We start from the raw sequence: 25,644 nt of genomic DNA, 5'->3' as shown, positions 1-25,644 counted from the left end.
ATATCGGCCCCAGTATACATCGCTCCCAGTATACATCGGCCCCAGTATACATCGCTCCCAGTATATTTCGGCCCCAGTATACATCGCTCCCAGTATATATCGGCCCCAGTATACATCGCTCCCAGTATACATCGCTCCCAGTATACATCGCTCCCAGTATACATCGCTCCCAGTATACATCGCTTCTAGTATACATCGCTCCCAGTATATATCCCTCCCAGTATACATCGCTCCCAGTATATATCGGCCCCAGTATATATCGGCCCCAGTATACATCGCTCCCAGTATACATCGGCCCCAGTATACATCGCTCCCAGTATATATCACTCCCAGTATACATCGCTTCTAGTATACATCGCTCCCAGTATATATCCCTCCCAGTATACATCGCTCCCAGTATATATCGGCCCCAGTATATATCGGCCCCAGTATACATCGCTCCCAGTATATATCGGCCCCAGTATACATCGCTCCCAGTATATATCGGCCCCAGTATACATCGCTCCCAGTATATATCGGCCCCAGTATACATCGCTCCCAGTATATATCGGCCCCAGTATACATGGCTCCCAGTATATATCGCTCCCAGTATATATCACTCCCAGTATACGTCGCTCCCAGTATACATCGCTCCCAGTATACATCGCTCCCAGTATACATCGCTCCCAGTATACATCGCTCCCAGTATACATCGCTCCCAGTATACATCGCTCCCAGTATACATCGCTCCCAGTATACATCGCTCCCAGTATACATCGCTCCCAGTATACATCGCTCCCAGTATACATCGGCCCCAGTATACATGGCTCCCAGTATATATCACTCCCAGTATACGTCGCTCCCAGTATATATCGCTCCCAGTATACATCGCTCCCAGTATACATCGCTCCCAGTATACATCGCTCCCAGTATATATCGCTCCCAGTATACATCGCTCCCAGTATACATCGCTCCCAGTATACATCGCTCCCAGTATATATCACTCCCAGTATACGTCGCTCCCAGTATATATCGCTCCCAGTATACATCGCTCCCAGTATACATCGCTCCCAGTATACATCGCTCCCAGTATATATCGCTCCCAGTATACATCGCTCCCAGTATACATCGCTCCCAGTATACATCGCTCCCAGTATACATCGCTCCCAGTATACATCGCTCCCAGTATACATCGCTCCCAGTATATATCGGCCCCAGTATACATCGCTCCCAGTATATATCGCTCCCAATATACATCGCTCCCAGTATACATCGCTCCCAGTACACATCGGCCCCAGTATACATCCCTCCCAGTATAGATCGTTCCCAGTATAGATCGTTCCCAGTATAGATCGTTCCCAGTATAGATCGCTCCCAGTATACATCGCTCCCAGTATATATCCCTCCCAGTATACATCGCTCCCAGTATACATCGGCCCCAGTATACATCGGCCCCAGTATACATCCCTCCCAGTATATATCGCTCCCAGTATATATTGCTCCCAGTATAAATCCCTCCCAGTATAAATCCCTCCCAGTATATATCGCTCCCAGTATACATCGGCCCCAGTATACATCGCTCCCAGTATATATCGGCCCCAGTATACATCGCTTCTAGTATACATCGCTCCCAGTATACATCGCTCCCAGTATACATCGCTCCCAGTATATATCGGCCCCAGTATACATCGCTCCCAGTATACATCGGCCCCAGTATACATCGCTCCCAGTATATATCGGCCCCAGTATACATCGCTCCCAGTATACATTGCTCCCAGTATACATCGCTCCCAGTATACATCGCTTCTAGTATACATCGCTCCTAGTATATATCACTCCCAGTATACATCGCTTCTAGTATACATCGCTCCCAGTATATATCCCTCCCAGTATACATCGCTCCCAGTATATATCGGCCCCAGTATACATCGCTCCCAGTATATATCGGCCCCAGTATACATCGCTCCCAGTATATATCGGCCCCAGTATACATCGCTCCCAGTATATATCGGCCCCAGTATACATCGCTCCCAGTATATATCGGCCCCAGTATACATCGCTCCCAGTATATATCGGCCCCAGTATACATGGCTCCCAGTATATATCGCTCCCAGTATATATCGCTCCCAGTATATGTCGCTCCCAGTATACATCGCTCCCAGTATACATCGCTCCCAGTATACATCGCTCCCAGTATACATCGCTCCCAGTATACATCGCTCCCAGTATACATCGCTCCCAGTATACATCGCTCCCAGTATATATCGGCCCCAGTATACATCGCTCCCAGTATATATCGGCCCCAGTATACATCGCTTCTAGTATACATCGCTCCCAGTATACATCGCACCCAGTATACATCGGCCCCAGTATACATCGCTCCCAGTATATATCGGCCCCAGTATACATCGCTCCCAGTATACATTGCTCCCAGTATACATCGCTCCCAGTATACATCGGCCCCAGTATACATCGCTCCCAGTATATATCGGCCCCAGTATACATCGCTCCCAGTATACATTGCTCCCAGTATACATCGCTCCCAGTATACATCGCTCCCAGTATATATCACTCCCAGTATACGTCGCTCCCAGTATATATCGCTCCCAGTATACATCGCTCCCAGTATACATCGCTCCCAGTATATATCGCTCCCAGTATACATCGCTCCCAGTATACATCGCTCCCAGTATACATCGCTCCCAGTATACATCGCTCCCAGTATACATCGCTCCCAGTATACATCGCTCCCAGTATACATCGCTCCCAGTATATATCGGCCCCGGTATACATCGCTCCCAGTATATATCGCTCCCAATATACATCGCTCCCAGTATACATCGCTCCCAGTACACATCGGCCCCAGTATACATCCCTCCCAGTATAGATCGTTCCCAGTATAGATCGCTCCCAGTATACATCGCTCCCAGTATATATCCCTCCCAGTATACATCGCTCCCAGTATACATCGCTCCCAGTATACATCGGCCCCAGTATACATCGGCCCCAGTATACATCGGCCCCAGTATACATCCCTCCCAGTATATATCGCTCCCAGTATATATTGCTCCCAGTATACATCGGCCCCAGTATAAATCCCTCCCAGTATATATCGCTCCCACTATACATCGCTCCCAGTATAGATCGTTCCCAGTATATATCGCTCCCAGTATACATCGCTCCCAGTATACATCGCTCCCAGTATATATCGGCCCCAGTATACATCGCTCCCAGTATATATCGGCCCCAGTATACATCGCTTCTAGTATACATCGCTCCCAGTATACATCGCTCCCAGTATATATCGGCCCCAGTATACATCGCTCCCAGTATATATCGGCCCCAGTATACATCGCTTCGAGTATACATCGCTCCCAGTATATATCGGCCCCAGTATATATCCCTCCCAGTATACATCGCTCCCAGTATACATCGCTCCCAGTATACATCGCTTCTAGTATATATCACTCCCAGTATACATCGCTCCCAGTATACATCGCTCCCAGTATATATCGCTCCCAGTATATATCGCTCCCAGTATATATCCCTCCCAGTATACATCGGCCACAGTATACATCGCTCCAGTATATATCGGCCCCAGTATACATCGCTCCCAGTATATATCGGCCCCAGTATACATCGCTCCCAGTATATATCGGCCCCAGTATACATCGCTTCTAGTATACATCGCTCCCAGTATATATCGCTCCCAGTATATATCGGCCCCAGTATACATCGCTCCCAGTATATATCGGCCCCAGTATACATCGCTTCTAGTATACATCGCTCCCAGTATACATCGCTCCCAGTATATATCGGCCCCAGTATACATCGCTCCCAGTATATATCGGCCCCAGTATACATCGCTTCTAGTATACATCGCTCCCAGTATACATCGCTCCCAGTATACATCGCTCCCAGTATATATCGGCCCCAGTATACATCCCTCCCAGTATACATCCCTCCCAGTATACATCGCTCCCAGTATACATCGCTCCCAGTATACATCGCTCCCAGTATACATCGCTCCCAGTATACATCGCTCCCAGTATATATCGCTCCCAGTATACATCGCTCCCAGTATACATCGGCCCCAGTATACATCGGCCCCAGTATACATCCCTCCCAGTATATATCGCTCCCAGTATATATTGCTCCCAGTATACATCGGCCCCAGTATAAATCCCTCCCAGTATATATCGCTCCCAGTATACATCGCTCCCAGTATACATCGGCCCCAGTATACATCGGCCCCAGTATACATCGGCCCCAGTATACATCCCTCCCAGTATATATCGCTCCCAGTATATATTGCTCCCAGTATACATCGGCCCCAGTATAAATCCCTCCCAGTATATATCGCTCCCACTATACATCGCTCCCAGTATAGATGGTTCCCAGTATATATCGCTCCCAGTATACATCGCTCCCAGTATACATCGCTCCCAGTATATATCGGCCCCAGTATACATCGCTCCCAGTATATATCGGCCCCAGTATACATCGCTTCTAGTATACATCGCTCCCAGTATACATCGCTCCCAGTATGTATCGGCCCCAGTATACATCGCTCCCAGTATATATCGGCCCCAGTATACATCGCTTCGAGTATACATCGCTCCCAGTATATATCGGCCCCAGTATATATCCCTCCCAGTATACATCGCTCCCAGTATACATCGCTCCCAGTATACATCGCTTCTAGTATATATCACTCCCAGTATACATCGCTCCCAGTATATATCGCTCCCAGTATATATCCCTCCCAGTATACATCGGCCACAGTATACATCGCTCCCAGTATATATCGGCCCCAGTATACATCGCTCCCAGTATATATCGGCCCCAGTATACATCGCTCCCAGTATATATCGGCCCCAGTATACATCGCTTCTAGTATACATCGCTCCCAGTATATATCGCTCCCAGTATATATCGGCCCCAGTATACATCGCTCCCAGTATATATCGGCCCCAGTATACATCGCTTCTAGTATACATCGCTCCCAGTATACATCGCTCCCAGTATATATCGGCCCCAGTATACATCGCTCCCAGTATATATCGGCCCCAGTATACATCGCTTCTAGTATACATCGCTCCCAGTATACATCGCTCCCAGTATACATCGCTCCCAGTATATATCGGCCCCAGTATACATCGCTCCCAGTATACATCGCTCCCAGTATATATCGCTCCCAGTATACATCGCTCCCAGTATACATCGCTCCCAGTATATATCGGCCCCAGTATACATCGCTCCCAGTATACATCGGCCCCAGTATACATCGCTCCCAGTATATTTCGGCCCCAGTATACATCGCTCCCAGTATATATCGGCCCCAGTATACATCGCTCCCAGTATACATCGCTCCCAGTATACATCGCTCCCAGTATACATCGCTCCCAGTGTACATCGCTCCCAGTATACATCGCTTCTAGTATACATCGCTCCTAGTATATATCACTCCCAGTATATATCGGCCTCAGTATATATCGCTCCCAGTATACATCGCTCCCAGTATATATCCCTCCCAGTATACATCGCTCCCAGTATATATCGCTCCCAGTATACATCGCTCCCAGTATACATCGCTCCCAGTATATATCGCTCCCAGTATATATCGCTCCCAGTATACATCGCTCCCAGTATACATCGCTCCCAGTATACATCGCTCCCAGTATACATCGCTCCCAGTATACATCCCTCCCAGTATATATCCCTCCCAGTATACATCGCTCCCAGTATACATCGCTCCCAGTATATATCGCTCCCAGTATATATCCCTCCCAGTATACATCGCTCCCAGTATATATCGCTCCCAGTATACATCGCTCCCAGTATACATCGCTCCCAGTATACATCGCTCCCAGTATACATCGCTCCCAGTATACATCGCTCCCAGTATACATCGCTCCCAGTATACATCGCTCCCAGTATATATCGGCCCCAGTATATATCGCTCCCAGTATACATCGCTCCCAGTATATATCCCTCCCAGTATACATCGCTCCCAGTATATATCGCTCCCAGTATACATCGCTCCCAGTATACATCGCTCCCAGTATATATCGCTCCCAGTATACATCGCTCCCAGTATACATCGCTCCCAGTATACATCGCTCCCAGTATACATCGCTCCCAGTATATATCGCTCCCAGTATACGTCGCTCCCAGTATACGTCGCTCCCAGTATATGTCGCTCCCAGTATACATCGCTCCCAGTATACATCGCTCCCAGTATACATCGCTCCCAGTATATATCGCTCCCAGTATACGTCGCTCCCAGTATACGTCGCTCCCAGTATATGTCGCTCCCAGTATACATCGCTCCCAGTATACATCGCTCCCAGTATATATCGGACCCAGTATATATCGCTCCCAGTATATATTTCTTGCCTTTTTTTAATTGAAGACCCAGTAATAGAGTGAAGACTGTGATCACATTGCAGACGCCGTAGAGCTGGATCCCTGCGGATCCGTCAGTCACGTGTCTTGATGTCTGACTTTATCATTCTTTCCGTTTTGCTTTCGGGACAATGTTCACCTTGTGATAGAGAATCCACTGCTGGGATTTCTACAGAGCAAACCTGATCCCGAGCCCCCCGAGCCCCCCACACATAAAGGTCAGAACATCGCACAATCCCGGGGTTTCTGTCACTGCAGCGACCCTCTAAGGTAACATTCACATTAGCGTTATGCTAGTTTGCGTCGGGCGACGCAGCGGAAACGCATGCGTCATGCGCCCCTATATTTAACATGGGGGACGCATGCGTTTTTGTTTGTTGCGTTGTGCGACGCATGCGTCTTTTTTGCCGCAAGCGTCGGACCAAGAAAACGCAACAAGTTGCATTTTTCTTGCGTCCAAATTTCGGCAAAAAACGACGCATGCGTCGCGAAACGCAGCGTTTTTGCGTGCGTTTTGGCGCGTTTTTGCGTGCATTGTGCGTCGCGTCGCCGACGCAGCGGCGCACAACGCTAATGTGAACGTAGCCTAATACCGCTGCTCTGGGGGGAGAAGAAGGAATCCGCGCTCCGGACAATGAGGACACGTGACGCCCCGCCTCCTGCTGTGATTTGCATATCCCCCAGGATGCACCTGGCCCCTCCTCAGAATTGTAACATTTCTTTCTTGTTTTCCGTTAGTTTTTGTAGTAAAGTTCAGTAACAGATCAGATACATTGTGTCCGGGGGCCGGAGAACGTGACCCCACAGTCCATCCCGGGGCCGTCCTCTCCGCGGGGGGGATGAGGGCAGCGCAGGCCCCGGGTGACGCCGGCCGCTCTCCTCTCTATACTCTGGTTTCTCTTCAGATCGAATAAATCTTTCGCCTTTTACTAAAGATTTCCGTGGAGAGGAACAATTACGAGTTTCAAGTAATTTTTTGATGCCCGGCGCTCGCTGGGCTCCTGCTCTGGTGAATAAAAGGTTAATAAGGCGTCATCTGATGTCAGTGATTATTGGGGGCTTTGGTTCTTCCATGATCTCCGCACTGTGTGACCATCCAGTCCTCCAGAGTGGTCACATCCAGCAGAGCGGGAGGTCACAGGCCCCTCGGCCCCTCTGGGTTTGTTGACCCTTCGACCATTTGAAGCCTTGATGACAGGAGAAGTTGTGGTATACATCGCTCCCAGTATATATCGCTCCCAGTATATATCGCTCCCAGTATACATCGCTCCCAGTATATATCGCTCCCAGTATATATCGCTCCCAGTATACATCGCTCCCAGTATATATCGCTCCCAGTATACATCGCTCCCAGTATACATCGCTCCCAGTATATATCAGCCCCAGTATACATCGCTCCCAGTATATATCGCTCCCAGTATACATCGCTCCCAGTATACATCGCTCCCAGTATATATCGCTCCCAGTATATATCGCTCCCAGTATACATCGCTCCCAGTATACATCGCTCCCAGTATACATCGCTCCCAGTATACATCGCTCCCAGTATACATCGCTCCCAGTATACATCGCTCCCAGTATACATCGCTCCCAGTATACATCGGCCCCAGTATACATCGCTCCCAGTATACATCGCTCCCAGTATATATTTCTTGCCTTTTTTTAAAACCCAGTAATAGATTGAAGGCCGTGATCACATTGCAGACGCCGTAGAGCTGGATCCCTGCGGATCCGTCAGTCACGTGTCTTGATCTCTTTTTCGGCAATGTCTGGCTTTGCTGCTTTCACACATCAGGTTTTTGGTTTCGGGCTAAATCCAGCAAATTTGCCAAAAAACGGATCCGACGTAAATTGTGAAAAACTGATGCACCGGATCCGTTTTTTAGCTGGATCCGGCTCTGTTTACTGCGCATGGATTTTTGACGAGAGAGATTTTTCTCATGCCAGAATCAAAAACAAAGCTTCTGGGCATGTTCGATGTGTAAAAAAATGGATTAGGTAGCTGGAAACGTTCATTCACACATCAGTTCCATGCGTTTATTGCCGGAAACGTCCCTTCAGGCTTTTTCGCCGGACACAAAAAACGTTGCAGTGAACTTTTTTGTGTCCGGCAAAAAACGGATGAAACGCGTCCTTCAGGCACAATCCGGCGCTAATACAACTCTATGGGGAAAAAACGGATCCGGTGTGAGAAGAAAACGGATCCGGATTGTGCCTGAAAGAAAAAACCTGATGTGTGAAAGTAGCCTAATCGCTGCTCTGGGGGGAGAAGAAGGAATCCGAGCTCTGGACAATGAGGACAAGTGGGACGCCCCGCCTCCTGCTGTGATTTGCATATCCCCCAGGATGCACCTGACCCGTCCTCAGAATTGTAACATTTCTTTCTTGTTTTCCGTTTTATTTTCGTTAGTTTTTGTAGTAAAGTTCAGTAACAGATCAGATACATTGTGTCCGGGGGCCGGAGAACGTGACCCCACAGTCCATCCCGGGGCCGTCCTCTCCGCGGGGGGGATGAGCGCAGCGCAGGCCCCGGGTGACGCCGGCCGCTCTCCTCTCTATACTCTGGTTTCTCTTCAGATCGAATAAATCTTTCGCCTTTTACTAAAGATTTCCGTGGAGAGGAACAATTATGAGTTTCATGTAATTTTTTGATGCCCGGCGCTCGCTGGGCTCCTGCTCTGGTGAATAACAGGTTATTGAGGCGTCATCTGATGTCAGTGATTATTGGGGGCTTTGGTTCTTCCATGATCTCCGCACTGTGTGACCATCCAGTCCTCCAGAGTGGTCACATCCAGCAGAGCGGGAGGTCACAGGCCCCTCGGCCCCTCTGGGTTTGTTGACCCTTCGACCATTTGGAGCCTTGATGACAGGAGAAGTTGTGGTCGCCGTGTTTCTGAGTTATGGCTGAGAATTGCCCTCTGCAGATCAGATCTGTCATTGTACACGATCAGGGTCGCACAGATCCTAGAGGGACTGCGATGTACGGAGATCTTCCATGGAGCGACTGTTGTGTATCGAAAATAAAAAAATTGCACAAATTTATAGCGGAAACTCTACAACTACTGTGGCAGAGCACACTGCTACATCACCACATTCACATTCTGCTACTTTCACACTAGCGTCGTACCACGCACCACGTACCACGCACGTCGCAATGCGTCATTTTGCAGAAAAAAACGCATCCTGCAAAGTTGTTTGCTCCATAGGCTTGTATTAGCGACGCATTGCGTGCAACAGTTGCGTCGTGTTGTGGCGGACCATCAGCACCAAAAAACGTTGCTTGTAACGTTTTTTGGTGCGTTGTGTCCGCCATTTCCAGCCGCAAGGTGGCATTAACCCTTCATTACCCCATATCCCACCGCTACACGGGAATGGGAAGAGAGTGGCCAAGTGCCAGAATAGGCGCATCTTCCAGATGTGCCTTTTCTGGGGTGACTGGGGACAGATGTTTTTAGCCAGGAGGGGGCAAGAACCGTGGACCCTCTCCAGGCTATTAATATCTGCCCTCAGTCACTGGCTTTACTACTCTGGCGGAGAAAATTGTGCGGGAGCCCACGCCAATTTTTTCCGACATTTAACCCTTTAATTTAGTAGATAGAACGGCCAAATTTTGCATATACACACTACTGTTATGAACAGGTAATTCAGAACCACAATGGACCTTGAAGTTCAGAGCACACAAGGTGACCTGACATTTACCAAAAACATAGGACGAGCTCTGAGACGTGGAAACTCTGCTGACCGCAATCCCTAATCCTAACACACCACACTAGAGGTAGCCGTGGATTGCGCCTAACGCTCCCTATGCAACTCGGCACAGCCTGAGAAACTAACTAGCCCTGAAGATAGAAAAATAAGCCTACATTGCCTCAGAGAAATTCCCCAAAGGAAAAGGCAGCCCCCCACATATAATGACTGTGAGTAAAGATGAAATACAAACACAGAGATGAAATAGATTTAGCAAAGTGAGGCCCGACTTACTGAATAGACCGAGGATAGGAAAGATAGCTTTGCGGTCAACACAAAAACCTACAAACAACCACGCAGAGGGGCAAAAAGACCCTCCGCACCGACTAACGGTACGGAGGTGCTCCCTCTGCGTCTCAGAGCTTTCAGCAAGCAAGAAAAACCAATGTAGCAAGCTGGACAGAAAATATAGCAAACAAAAATAACACAAGCAGAACTTAGCTTATGCAGGATAGAGAGGCCACAGGAACGATCCAGGAGGAAGCAAGACCAATACTAGAACATTGACTGGAGGCCAGGATCAAAGCACCAGGTGGAGTTAAATAGAGCAGCACCTAACGACTTAACCTCATCACCTGAGGAAGGAAACTCAGAAGCCGCAGTACCACTCTCATCCACCAAAGGAAGCTTATAGACAGAACCAGCCGCAGTACCACTCACGACCACAGGAGGGAGCTTGGCCACAGAATTCACAACAGTTCCCCCCCCCTTGAGGATTGGTCACCGAACCCTTACCAGAGCCCCCAGGCCGACCAGGATGAGCCACATGAAAGGCACGAACCAGATCGGCAGCATGGACATCAGAGGCAAAGACCCAGGAATTATCTTCCTGACCATAACCTTTCCACTTAACCAGATACTGGAGTTTCCGTCTCGAAACACGAGAATCCAAAATCTTCTCCACAATATACTCCAATTCCCCTTCAACCAAAACCGGAGCAGGAGGATCAATAGATGGAACCACAGGTGCCACGTATCTCCGCAACAATGACCTATGGAACACGTTATGGATGGAAAAAGAAGCCGGAAGAGTCAAACGAAAAGACACAGGATTAAGAACCTCAGAAATCCTATATGGACCAATGAAACGAGGCTTAAATTTAAGAGAGGAAACCTTCATAGGAATATAACGAGATGACAACCAAACCAAATCCCCAACACGAAGTCGGGGACCCACACAGCGCCTGCGGTTAGCGAAACGTTGAGCCTTCTCCTGGGACAAAGTCAAATTGTCCACTACATGAGTCCAAATCTGCTGCAACCTATCCACCACAGTATCCACACCAGGACAGTCCGAAGACTCAACCTGCCCTGAAGAGAAACGAGGGTGGAACCCAGAATTGCAGAAAAACGGCGAAACCAAAGTAGCCGAGCTGGCCCGATTATTAAGGGCGAACTCAGCCAAAGGCAAAAAGGACACCCAATCATCCTGATCAGCAGAAACAAAACATCTCAGATATGTTTCCAAGGTCTGATTGGTTCGTTCAGTCTGGCCATTTGTCTGAGGATGCAAAGCCGAGGAAAAAGACAAATCAATGCCCATCCTAGCACAAAAGGATCCCCAAAAACTCGAAAGAAACTGGGAACCTCTGTCAGAAACGATGTTCTCTGGAATGCCATGTAAACGAACCACATGCTGAAAAAACAATGGCACCAAATCAGAGGAGGAAGGCAATTTAGACAAGGGCACCAAATGGACCATCTTAGAGAAGCGATCACAAACCACCCAAATGACCGACATTCTTTGAGAGACGGGGAGATCCGAAATAAAATCCATAGAGATATGTGTCCAAGGTCTCTTCGGGACCGGCAAGGGCAAAAGCAACCCACTGGCACGAGAACAGCAGGGCTTAGCCCGAGCACAAATCCCACAGGACTGCACAAAAGAACGCACATCCCGCGACAGAGATGGCCACCAAAAGGATCTAGCCACCAAATCTCTGGTACCAAAGATTCCAGGATGACCAGCCAACACCGAACAATGAACCTCAGAGATAACTTTATTCGTCCACCTATCAGGGACAAACAGTTTCTCCGCTGGGCAACGGTCAGGTCTATTAGCCTGAAATTTTTGCAGTACCCGCCGCAAATCAGGGGAGATGGCAGACAAAATTACCCCCTCTTTGAGAATACCCGCCGGCTCAGACAAACCCGGAGAATCGGGCACAAAACTCCTAGACAGGGCATCCGCCTTCACATTTTTAGAGCCCGGAAGGTACGAAACCACAAAGTCAAAACGGGAGAAAAACAGCGACCAACGAGCCTGTCTAGGATTCAACCGTTTGGCAGACTCGAGATAAGTCAAGTTTTTGTGATCAGTCAAGACCACCACGCGATGCTTAGCTCCTTCAAGCCAATGACGCCACTCCTCGAATGCCCACTTCATGGCTAGCAACTCTCGATTGCCAACATCATAATTTCGCTCAGCAGGCGAAAATTTCCTGGAAAAGAAGGCGCACGGTTTCATCACCGAGCAATCAGAACTTCTCTGCGACAAAACAGCCCCTGCTCCAATTTCGGAAGCATCAACCTCGACCTGGAACGGAAGCGAAACATCTGGTTGGCACAACACAGGGGCAGAAGAAAAACGACGCTTCAACTCCTGAAAAGCTTCCACAGCAGCAGAAGACCAATTGACCACATCAGCACCCTTCTTGGTTAAATCAGTCAACGGTTTAGCAATGCTAGAAAAATTAGCGATGAAGCGACGATAAAAATTAGCAAAGCCCAGGAACTTCTGCAGACTCTTCAGAGATGTTGGCTGAGTCCAATCATAAATGGCCTGAACTTTAACAGGGTCCATCTCGATAGTAGAAGGAGAAAAAATGAACCCCAAAAATGAAATCTTCTGAACACCAAAGAGACACTTTGACCCCTTCACAAACAAAGAATTAGCACGCAGGACCTGGAACACCATTCTGACCTGCTTCACATGAGACTCCCAATCATCCGAGAAGACCAAAATATCATCCAAGTATACAATCAGGAATTTATCCAGGTACTCTCGGAAGATGTCATGCATAAAAGACTGAAATACTGATGGAGCATTGGAAAGCCCGAATGGCATAACCAGGTACTCAAAATGGCCTTTGGGCGTATTAAATGCTGTTTTCCATTCATCGCCCCGTTTAATACGCACAAGATTATATGCACCACGAAGATCTATCTTGGTGAACCAACTAGCCCCCTTAATCCGAGCAAACAAATCAGACAGCAGCGGCAAGGGGTACTGAAATTTGACCGTAATTTTATTTAGAAGGCGGTAATCAATACAAGGTCTCAGCGAACCATCCTTCTTGGCCACAAAAAAGAAACCCGCTCCCAATGGCGACGATGACGGGCGAATATGACCCTTCTCCAAAGACTCCTTCACGTAACTCCGCATAGCGGCGTGCTCAGGTACAGATAAATTAAACAGTCGACCCTTAGGAAACTTACTACCAGGAATCAAATCGATAGCACAATCGCAATCCCTATGCGGAGGTAGGGCACTGGACTTGGGCTCATCGAATACATCCCGGTAATCAGACAAGAACTCTGGGACCTCAGAAGGGGTGGATGATGAGATAGACAGAAATGGAACATCACCATGTACCCCCTGACAACCCCAGCTGGACACAGACATTGATTTCCAATCTAATACTGGGTTATGGACTTGTAGCCACGGCAACCCCAACACGACCACATCATGCAGATTATGCAACACCAGAAAGCGAATATCCTCCTGGTGCGCAGGAGCCATGCACATGGTCAGCTGGGTCCAATACTGAGGCTTATTCTTGGCCAAAGGCGTAGCATCAATTCCTCTCAATGGAATAGGACACTGCAAGGGCTCCAAGAAAAACCCACAGCGCCTGGCAAACTCCAAGTCCATCAAATTCAGAGCAGCGCCTGAATCCACAAATGCCATGACAGAATAGGAAGACAAAGAGCAGATCAAAGTAACGGACAAAAGAAATTTCGACTGAACCGTACCAAAGGTGGCAGACCTAGCGAACCGATTAGTGCGCTTAGGACAATCGGAGATAGCATGAGTGGAATCACCACAGTAGAAACACAGCCCATTCTGACGTCTGTGTTCTTGCCGTTCAGCTCTGGTCAAAGTCCTATCGCACTGCATAGGCTCAGGTTTATGCTCAGATAATACCGCCAAATGGTGCACAGATTTACGCTCGCGCAAACGTCGACCGATCTGAATGGCCAAAGACATAGACTCATTCAGACCAGCAGGCATATGAAATCCCACCATGACATCCTTAAGGGCTTCAGAGAGACCCTTTCTGAAAATAGCTGCGAGCGCACATTCATTCCATTGAGTGAGCACGGACCACTTTCTAAACTTCTGACAATAAATCTCTATCTCATCCTGACCCTGACACAGAGCCAGCAAATTTTTCTCTGCCTGATCCACTGAATTAGGTTTGTCGTACAGCAATCCAAGCGCCAGAAAAAAACGCATCAATATTACATAATGCAGGATCTCCTGGCGCAAGGGAAAATGCCCAGTCTTGAGGGTCGCCACGTAATAAAGAAATAATGATTTTAACTTGTTGAACTGGGTCACCAGAGGAGCGGGGTTTCAAAGCCAGAAACAGTTTACAATTATTTTTAAAATTCAAAAACTTAGCTCTATCTCCAGAAAATAACTCAGGAATAGGAATTTTAGGTTCTAACATAGGATTCCGAACCACTAAATCTTGAATGTTCTGTACTCTTATAGTGAGATTATCCATCAAAGAGGACAGACCCTGAATGTCCATGTCCACACCTGTGTTCTGAACCACCCTGATGTAAAGGGGAAAAGAAAGACAGAACACAGTGCAAAGAAAAAAAAATGGTCTCAGAACTTCTCTTTTCCCTCTATTGAGAAGCATTAGTACTTTGGGCCTCCAGTACTGTTATGAACAGGTAATTCAGAACCACAATGGACCTTGAAGTTCAGAGCACACAAGGTGACCTGACATTTACCAAAAACATAGGACGAGCTCTGAGACGTGGAAACTCTGCTGACCGCAATCCCTAATCCTAACACACCACACTAGAGGTAGCCGTGGATTGCGCCTAACGCTCCCTATGCAACTCGGCACAGCCTGAGAAACTAACTAGCCCTGAAGATAGAAAAATAAGCCTACCTTGCCTCAGAGAAATACCCCAAAGGAAAAGGCAGCCCCCCACATATAATGACTGTGAGTAAAGATGAAATACAAACACAGAGATGAAATAGATTTAGCAAAGTGAGGCCCGACTTACTGAATAGACCGAGGATAGGAAAGATAGCTTTGCGGTCAACACAAAAACCTACAAACAACCACGCAGAGGGGCAAAAAGACCCTCCGCACCGACTAACAATACGGAGGTGCTCCCTCTGCGTCTCAGAGCTTCCAGCAAGCAAGAAAAACCAATATAGCAAGCTGGACAGAAAATATAGCAAACAAAAATAACACAAGCAGAACTTAGCTTATGCAGGATAGAGAGGCCACAGGAACGATCCAGGAGGAAGCAAGACCAATACTAGAACATTGACTGGAGGCCAGGAACAAAGCACCAGGTGGAGTTAAATAGAGCAGCACCTAACGACTTAACCTCATCACCTGAGGAAGGAAACTCAGAAGCCGCAGTACCACTCTCATCCACCAAAGGAAGCTTATAGACAGAACCAGCCGCAGTACCACTCACGACCACAGGAGGGAGCTTGGCCACAGAATTCACAACACACTACTGACATTAGTAGTGTGGAATATGCAAAAAAATGGGGATATGAGATGGTTTACTGTATGTAACCATGTCTCATATCATGTCGGGTTTAGGAAGGAGATAGCAAAAGCCGGCAATTGAATTACCGGCTTTAAAGCTATCTAGCGCTGTATGAAGTAATAATATATATACATATATGTGTCTCACTGACATATATATATATATATATACCTATTCTATGTGTACACATTTATTCTACCTATTCTACTGTAAGCTGTCAGTGTGATTTTACTGTACACCGCACTGAATTGCCGGCTTTTCTATAGAACACCGCTGCGTATTTCTCGCAAGTCACACTGCTGGTCCGTGTGTGATCCGTATTTTTGGGGCTTCCATAGACTTTCATTGACGTTTTATTTGCGCAGTGCGGTGACAAACGCAGCATGCTGCGATTTTCTACGGCCGTAGAAAGCCGTATAATACTGATCAGTAAAATACGGCAGATAGGAACAGGGGCATAGAGAATAATTGTGCCGTATGTTTTGCGAGTTTTACAGACGTAGTTTCTGCACTCTTACGTCTGTAAAACTCGCAAGTGTGATGCCGGCCTAAGTCTTAAGCCTCGTAGGGTCTCGTCTAGACTTCGATCACTATGTTTTTTCGGAGAAAACCTACACAAGCAAGGGGGAGAGATACAAATGCCCTACAGTTGATGTGTTAGATGGGGTGTGGATCTGGGACCCCTGTTTTGCATAGCTTTGGTCACTGAGCCACCTTCCTGCCCATTCATGGGGGTGCACTGCACAGGTGAGCCCATACGCTGCCCCGCACCCCAACCCAATCTACATGTTCACACCGGACATCCCAGCTTGGTCTGACAACAAATTGCATCAGCCGCAATGGGGGGCACATTATGGGGGGGGGGGGGATGTCACAGGCTGAAGCTTTATTGAAGGGCAACACACATTGTGGGAAGTGGGGGAGGAAAAGGTGTCTAAGGCTAGGTTCACATTTCGTTATGTGAACCCGTTTAACGGACTACGTTACACCGCGGCATAATGCGGTGTAACGTCGTCCGTTAACGCCACCATTGATTGTAATGGCGAACGCATCGCTAGCACATGCCCACATTGGGCGTGCGCTAGCGATGTGCCGTCATTTGAGTGACGGACCGCAAACGCTGCTTGCAGCGTTCGCGGTCCGTTCCTCGCTAGCGCAGATCGGGGATCTGCGCTAGCGGGATCGGCGAACACGATCCCTTTTGGGACATTGCGTTAGCGCAGTCCATAGCGCTATGCGCTAAACGGACTGCCCTAATGCAATGTGACCCTAGCCTAATCCTTCCGCCATCATCCGGACCATTGAACATAGTATAGTGGGGTGCGGTGGTGTGGGGTGGGGGTTTGGAATACACCGCACACTCTGCCACTTATATATGCAGAATTAAATTTTTATTCACAAAACCTCAAATGGGAGCAAAACAGAATATGTAGAAAGCGACCGCAAATTATATGACGTTTCGACCCTCCCGAGTCTTACTCATAAAGTCGCTAAAAGACAAAACAGAAATAAATATAAATAACAATACAGAAAATATATACTGTACATGTGGATTAACCCCTTCCCGACCTTTGACGCATACGCTGCGTCATGAAAGTCGGTGCCATTCCGACCCATGACGCAGCATATGCGTCATGGAAAGATCGCGTCCCTGCAGATCGGGTGAAAGGGTTAACTCCCATTTCACCCGATCTGCAGGGACAGGGGGAGTGGTAGTTTAGCCCAGGGGGGGTGGCTTCACCCCCTCGTGGCTACGATCGCTCTGATTGGCTGTTGAAAGTGAAACTGCCAATCAGAGCGATTTGTAATATTTCACCTAAAAAAATGGTGAAATATTACAATCCAGCCATGGCCGATGCTGCAATATCATCGGCCATGGCTGGACACACTAATGTGCACCCACTCCACTCCTCCGATCGCCCCCCCAGCCCCCCGATCTGTGGTCTGCTCCCCTCGGTCCTGTGCTCCGCTCCCCCGTCCTCCTGCCCGCTCCCCCCTTGCTCCAATCACACCCCCGTGCTCCAATCAAACCCCCCCGCACTCCGATCCCCCCCCCCCCCGCACAGCGATCCCCCCCCCGCACAGCGATTCCCCCCCCCCGTGCTCCGATCCACCCGCCCGCACAGCGATCCCCCACTCCGTGCTCCAATCCACCCCCCCGTGTTCCGGTCCACTCCCCCCCGTGCTCCGACGCCCCCCCCCCGTGCCCTGATCTCCCCCCCCTTATACTTACCTGGCCTCCCGGGGACCGTCCGTCTTCTTTCCTGGGCGCCGCCATCTTCCAAAATGGCGGGCGCATGTGCAGTGCGCCCGCCGAATCTGCCGGCCGGCAGATTCGTTCCAGAGTGAATTTTGATCACTGAGATAGATTATATCTCAGTGATCAAAATAAAAAAAAAAAGTAAATGACCCCCCCCCCCCCCTTTGTCACCCCCATAGGTAGGGACAATAAAAAAAATATTTTTTTTTTTTTCCACTAAGGTTGGGGTAAGGGTTAGGGGTAGGGTTAGGGCTAGGGTTAGGGTTTCGGTATGTGCACACGTATTCTGTTCCTCTGCGGATTTTTACGCTGCGGATTTGATAAATCCGCAGTGCTAAACCGCTGCGGATTTATGGCGGATTTACCATGTTTTTTCTGCGCATTTCAATACGGTTTTACAACAGCGATTTTCTATTTGAGCAGTTGTAAAACCGCTGCGGAATCCGCAGAAAGAAGTGACATGCTGCGGAATGTAAACCGCTGCGTTTCCGTGCAGTTTTTCTGCAGCATGTGTACAGCGATTTTTGTTTCCCATAGGTTTACATTGAACTGTAAACTCATGGGAAACTGCTGCGGATCCGCAGCGTTTTCCGCAGCGTGTGCACATACCTTTAGAATTAGGCTATGTGCACACGGTGCGGATTGGCCGCTGCGGATCCGCAGCAGAGTTCCATCAGGTTTACAGTACCATGTAAACATATGGAAAGCCAAATCCGCTGTGCCCATGGTGCGGAAAATACCGCGCGGGAACGCTGCGTTGTATTTTCCGCAGCATGTCAATTCTTTGTGCGGATTCCGCAGCGTTTTACACCTGTTCCTCAATAGGAATCCGCAGGTGAAATCCGGACAAAAAACACTGGAAATCCGCGGTAAATCCGCAGGTAAAACGCAGTGCCTTTTACCCGCGGATTTTTCAAAAATGGTGCTGAAAAATCTCATACGAATCCGCAACGTTGGCACATAGCCTTAGGGCTAGGGTTGGGTTGGAATTAGGGTTGTGGTTAGGGTTAGGGGTGTGTTGGGGTTACGGGTGTGTTGGGGTTAGGGTTGTGATTAGGGTTACGGCTACTGTTGGGATTAGGGTTAGGGGTGTGTTGGGGTTAGGGTTGTGGTTAGGGGTGTGTTGGGGTTAGGGTTGTGATTAGGATTATGGCTACAGTTGGGATTAGGGTTAGGGGTGTGTTGGGGTTAGTGTTGGAGTTAGAATTGAGGGGTTACCACTGTTTAGGCACATCAGGGGGTCTCCAAACGCAACATGGCGCCACCATTAATTCCAGCCAATCTTGAATTCAAAAAGTCAAATGGTGCTCCCTCACTTCCGAGCCCCGTGCGCCCAAACAGTGGTTTACCCCCACATATGGGGTACCAGCATACTCAGGACAAACTGCGCAACAATTACTGGGGTCCAATTTCTCCTGTTACCCTTGTGAAAATAAAGAAATGCTTGCTAAAACATCATTTTTGAGGAAAGAAAAATGATTTTTTATTTTCACGGCTCTGCGTTGTAAACGTCTGTGAAGCACTTGGGGGTTCAAAGTGCTCACCACATATCTAGATAAGTTCCTTGGGGGGTCTAGTTTCTAAAATGGGGTCACTTGTGGGGGGTTTCTACTGTTTAGGCACACCAGGGGCTCTGCAAACGCAATGTGACGCCCGCATACCATACCATCAAAGTCTGCATTTCAAAAGTCACTACTTCCCTTCTGAGCCCCGACGTGTGCCCAAACAGTGGTTTACCCCCACACATGGGGTATCAGCGTACTCAGGAGAAACTGGACAACAACTTTTGGGGTCCAATTTCTCCTGTAACCCTTGGGAAAATAAAAAATTCTGGGCTAAATAATTATTTTTGAGGAAAGAAAACGTATTTATTATTTTCACGGCTCTGCATTATAAACTTCTATGAAGCACTTGGGGGTTCAAAGTGCTCACCACACATCTAGATAAGTTCCTTTCGGGGTCTAGTTTCCAAAATGGGGTCACTTGTGGGGGGTTTCTACTGTTTAGGCACATCAGGGGCTCTGCAAACGCAACGTGACGCCCGCAGAGCATTCCATCAAAGTCTGCATTTCAAAACGTCACTACTTCAATTCCGAGCCCCGGCATGTGCCCAAACAGTAGTTTACCCCCACATATGGGGTATCACCGTACTCAGGAGAAACTGGACAACAAATATTGGGGTCAAATTTCTCCTGTTACCCTTGGGAAAATTAAAAAATTCTGGGCTAAATAATTATTTTTGAGGAAAGAAAACGTATTTATTATTTTCACGGCTCTGCATTATAAACTTCTATGAAGCACTTGGGGGTTCAAAGTGCTCACCACACATCTAGATAAGTTCCTTTCGGGGTCTAGTTTCCAAAATGGGGTCACTTGTGGGGGGTTTCTACTGTTAAGCCACATCAGGGGCTCTGCAAACGCAACGTGACGCCCACAGAGCATTCCATCAAAGTCTGCATTTCAAAATGTCACTACTTCACTTCCGAGCCCCGGCATGTGCCCAAACAGTGGTTTACCCCCACATATGGGGTATCAGCGTACTCAGGAGAAACTGGACAACAACTTTTGGGGTCAAATTTCTCCTGTTACCCTTTGTAAAATAAAAAATTGCAGGCTAAAAGATCATTTTTGAGAAAATAATTTTTTTATTTTATTTTCATGGCTCTGCGTTATAAACTTCTGTGAAGCACTTGGGGGTTCAAAGTCCTCACCACACATCTAGATTAGTTCCTTTGGGGGTCTAGTTTCCAAAATGGGGTCATTTCTGGGGGATCTCCAATGTTTAGGCACACAGGGGCTCTCCAAACATGACATGGTGTCCGCTAATGATTGGAGCTAATTTTCCATTTAAAAAGCCAAATGGCGTGCCACCCCTTCCGAGCCCTGCCGTGCGCCCAAACAGTGGTTTACCCCCACATATGGGGTATCAGCGTACTCAGGACAAACTGGACAACAATATTTGGGGTCCAATTTCTCCTATTATCCTTGGCAAAATAGGAAATTCCAGGCTAAAAAATAATTTTTGAGGAAAGAAAAATTATTTTTTATTTTCATGGCTCTGCGTTATAAACTTCTGTGAAGCACCTGGGGGTTTAAAGTGCTCAATATGCATCTAGATAAGTTCCTTGGGGGGTCTAGTTTCCAAAATGGGGTCACTTGTGGGGGAGCTCCAATGCATAGGCGCACAGGAGCTCTCCAAACGCGACATGGTGTCCGCTAACAATTGGAGCTAATTTTCCATTCAAAAAGTCAAATGGCGCGCCTTCCCTTCCGAGCCCTGCCGTGTGCCCAAACAGTGGTTTACCCCCACATATGAGGTATCGGCGTACTCGGGAGAAATTGCCCAACAAATTTTATGATCCATTTTATCCTACTGCCCATGTGAAAATGAAAAAATTGAGGCGAAAAGAATTTTTTTGTGAAAAAAAAGTACTTTTTCATTTTTACAGATCAATTTGTGAAGCACCTGAGGGTTTAAAGTGCTCACTAGGCATCTAAATAAGTTCCTTGGGGGGTCTAGTTTCCAAAATGGGGTCACTTGTGGGGGAGCTCCAATGTTTAGGCACACAGGAGCTCTCCAAACGCGACATGGTGTCCGCTAACGATGGAAATAATTTTTCATTCAAAAAGTCAAATGGCGCTCCTTCCCTTCCGAGCCTTACCATGTGCCCAAACAGTGGTTTACCCCCACATATGAGGTATTGGTGTACTCAGGAGAAATTGCCCAACACATTTTAGGATCCATTTTATCCTACTGCCCATGTGAAAATGAAAAAATTGAGGCTAAAAGAATTTTTTTGTGAAAAAAAAGTACTTTTTCATTTTTACGGATCAATTTGTGAAGCACCTGGGGGTTCAAAGTGCTCACTATGCATCTAGATAAGTTCCTTGGGGCGTCTAGTTTCCAAAATGGGGTCACTTGTGGGGGAGCTCCAATTTTTAGGCACACGGGGGCTCTCCAAACGTGACATGGTGTCCGCTAAAGAGTGGAGCCAATTTTTGATTCAAAAAGTCAAATGGCGCTCCTTCCCTTCCAAGCCCTGCCGTGCGCCCAAACAGTGGTTTACCCCCACATATGAGGTATCAGCGTACTCAGGACAAATTGGACAACAACTTTCGTGGTTCAGTTTCTCCTTTTACCATTGGGAAAATAAAAAAATTGTTGCTAAAAGATAATTTTTGTGACTAAAAAGTTAAATGTTCATTTTTTCCTTCCATGTTGCTTCTGCTGCTGTGAAGCACCTGAAGGATTAATAAACTTCTTGAATGTGGTTTTGTGCACCTTGAGGGGTGCAGTTTTTAGAATGGTGTCACTTTTGGGTATTTTCAGCCATATAGACCCCTCAAACTGACTTCAAATGTGAGGTGGTCCCTAAAAAAAATGGTTTTGTAAATTTCGTTGTAAAAATGACAAATCGCTGGTCAAATTTTAACCCTTATTACTTCCTAGCAAAAAAAAATTTTGTTTCCAAAATTGTGCTGATGTAAAGTAAACGTGTGGGAAATGTTATTTATTAACTATTTTGTGTCACATAACTCTCTGGTTTAACAGAATAAAAATTCAAAATGTGAAAATTGCGAAATTTTCAAAATTTTCGCCAAATTTCCGTTTTTATCACAAATAAACACAGAATTTATTGCCCTAAATTTACCACTAACATGAAGCCCAATATAGTTAAATAAATAGGGCAGCACACTGCAGCGCCAAAACATGCAAACTTGAAAAAACGAAATTTGAACTGCATTACTGCACTAGAAATATGAAAAATGAGAGCTTTTAGCGCACAAAAATGGCCATATTTATGTGTACCTCGTAGCCACGTTAAGGCATCTCTCTTATACGAGGTCCTACGCTTGACCTACCTCACTGAGAATAAACGTCTCCATCTGAATGGGTACATGCAAAAACCTCTTCTTGGACTCAAATTCTCTCTCTATGTGGAGGGGTATTGGACCTACTATAATTAAAACACCTGAAGCTAGGAGGCGGGGAGTGCACGATCAGAAGGCTAGAGAATACATTTCAAAAACCTGACCTGCACATCCAAACATAGACTGAGTGTGAACAGGTGCTGAACCCAGAGTCGCCAACTCGTATATAGTTAAATAAATAGGGCAGCACACTGCAGCGCCAAAACATGTAAACTTGAAAAAACGAAATTTGAACTGCATTACTGCACTAGAAATATGAAAAATGAGAGCTTTTAGCGCACAAAAATGGCCAATTTTATGTGTACCTCGTAGCCACGTTAAGGCATCTCTCTTATACGAGGTCCTACGTTTGACCTACCTCACTGAGAATAAACGTCTCCATCTGAATGGGTACATGTAAAAACGTAGGACCTCGTATAAGAGAGATGCCTTAACGTGGCTACGAGGTACACATAAAATTGGCCATTTTTGTGCGCTAAAAGCTCTCATTTTTCATATTTCTAGTGCAGTAATGCAGTTCAAATTTCGTTTTTTCAAGTTTGCATGTTTTGGCGCTGCAGTGTGCTGCCCTATTTATTTAACTATATACGAGTTGGCGACTCTAGGTTCAGCACCTGTTCACACTCAGTCTATGTTTGGATGTGCAGGTCAGGTTTTTGAAATGAAGCCCAATATGTCACAAAAAAACAATCTCAGAACCGCTAGGATCCGTTGAAGCGTTCCTGAGTTATTACCTCATAAAGGGACACTGGTCAGAATTGCAAAAAACGGCAAGGTCTTTAAGGTCAAAATAGGCTGGGTCATGAAGGGGTTAATATTTAAAAAAGAAAGCAAAACAAATAGACTAGATCCACATATTGATTACAATATACTTTGTAGCAATCATAGAACATAATCGGAGTTACCTTAGTATTATGCTAAAGTGCGGATCGAGGGAAACCCAAGATAAGTAGGAAAATGGAATGAAACAAGTGAATGTAATAGAAAAACAAGGACCCCAATGTGGGTGTGAATGCACACAAAAATACCATAGAGGTCATAGAATGTGTTAAATAGGACAATGTCCATCTGAATTGGTGAATTGTAATGTGTCAGAGGCATAAATTAGTCTAATTAGCATTAAAATAAGGATGGGGGGGGGGGGGCTATGCATTCTTAAGATAGCAATGTGGGGATACACTCCCTGACAGAAGTTATGTCACTATCCATGTTATGTAAATAAAAGCTTATAACCTGACGTTACATTCATCCATTGGTTGTATAAATTATTCTTTTGAAAGCTGAAAACCTCCGAAATCCAAGTCGCTGATTGGTCGCGGCAAAACAGCCACGACCAATCAGCGACCGGCACAATCCGGCGTAAAAATGGCCGCTCCTTCCTCCCCGCAGTCAGTTCCCGTTCCGTACTCCCCTCCAGTCAGCGCTCACACAGGTTTAATGCCAGCGGTAATGGACCGCGTTGTAACGCACTCCATTAACGCTGCTATTAACCCTGTGTGACCAACTTATTACTATTGATGATGCGTATGCAGCATCAATAGTCAAAAGATCTAATGTTAAAAATAATTTAAAAAAAAATCATATACTCCCATTCCGCCGCCTTTCCCGCTCCTCGCGACACTCTGGTGACCGCTCCATGCAAGCGGCAGGTTCCGGTGGCAAGGATGGTATGCGACAAGGACCTGCCATAACATCACGGTCATGTGACCGCGACATCATCACAGGTCCTGCCCCATACCAACCCTGGGACCGCACACAGGGCCAGGACTTCAACAGGCTTTCGAGGGTGAGTATATGTTTATTTTTTATTTTAAGTCTGTATACTACGTGGCTCTGTGCTGTATACTCAGTTGCTGGGCAATATACTACGTGACTGGGCAATATACTACGTGGCTGGGCAATATACTACGTGCCTGGGCAATATACTACGTGACTGGGCAATATACTACGTCGCTGGGCAATATACTACGTGACTGGGCAATATACTGCGTGACTGAGCAATATACTACGTGACTGGGCAATATACTACGTGACTGGGCAATATACTACGTGGCTGGGCAATATACTGCGTGACTGGGCAATATACTACGTGGCTGGGCAATATACTGCGTGACTGGGCAATATACTACGTGACTGGGCAATATACTACGTGACTGGGCAATATACTACGTCGCTGGGCAATATACTACGTGGCTGGGCAATATACTACGTGGCTGGGCAATATACTGCGTGACTGGGCAATATACTACGTGACTGGGCAATATACTAAGTGACTGGGCAATATACTACGTCGCTGGGCAATATACTACGTGACTGGGCAATATACTGCGTGACTGGGCAATATACTACGTGGCTGGGCAATATACTACGTGGCTGGGCAATATACTACGTGGCTGGGCAATATATTACGTGACTGGGCAATATACTACGTGGCTGGGCAATATACTACGTGGCTGGGCAATATACTACGTGGCTGGGCAATATATTACGTGACTGGGCAATATACTACGTGACTGGGCAATATACTACGTGACTGGGCAATATACTACGTGGCTGGGCAATAT

The 25,644-nt window shown here is 47.1% G+C and overlaps 1 protein-coding gene and 2 non-coding genes across 3 annotated transcripts in view; all 3 read left to right on the top strand.

The window, feature by feature from the left end:
* The window catches only part of ARMH1 (armadillo like helical domain containing 1), a 155,325-nt gene that overhangs the window by 44,163 nt on the left and 85,518 nt on the right, over window positions 1-25,644 (top strand). The window lies entirely within an intron of this gene.
* LOC138648543 (U5 spliceosomal RNA) lies at window positions 7,273-7,387 on the top strand. Its single transcript, XR_011315155.1, has one exon. It is a non-coding gene; the product is annotated as a U5 spliceosomal RNA (small nuclear RNA).
* On the top strand, window positions 8,945-9,059 carry LOC138648539 (U5 spliceosomal RNA). Its single transcript, XR_011315151.1, has one exon. It is a non-coding gene; the product is annotated as a U5 spliceosomal RNA (small nuclear RNA).

This window comes from Ranitomeya imitator, chromosome 8 (assembly GCF_032444005.1).
Source record: "Ranitomeya imitator isolate aRanImi1 chromosome 8, aRanImi1.pri, whole genome shotgun sequence".
Taxonomy (NCBI): domain Eukaryota; kingdom Metazoa; phylum Chordata; class Amphibia; order Anura; family Dendrobatidae; genus Ranitomeya; species Ranitomeya imitator.
Note: the sequence above shows the minus strand (reverse complement) of the source record. Positions and strands in the feature narration are given on the sequence as shown.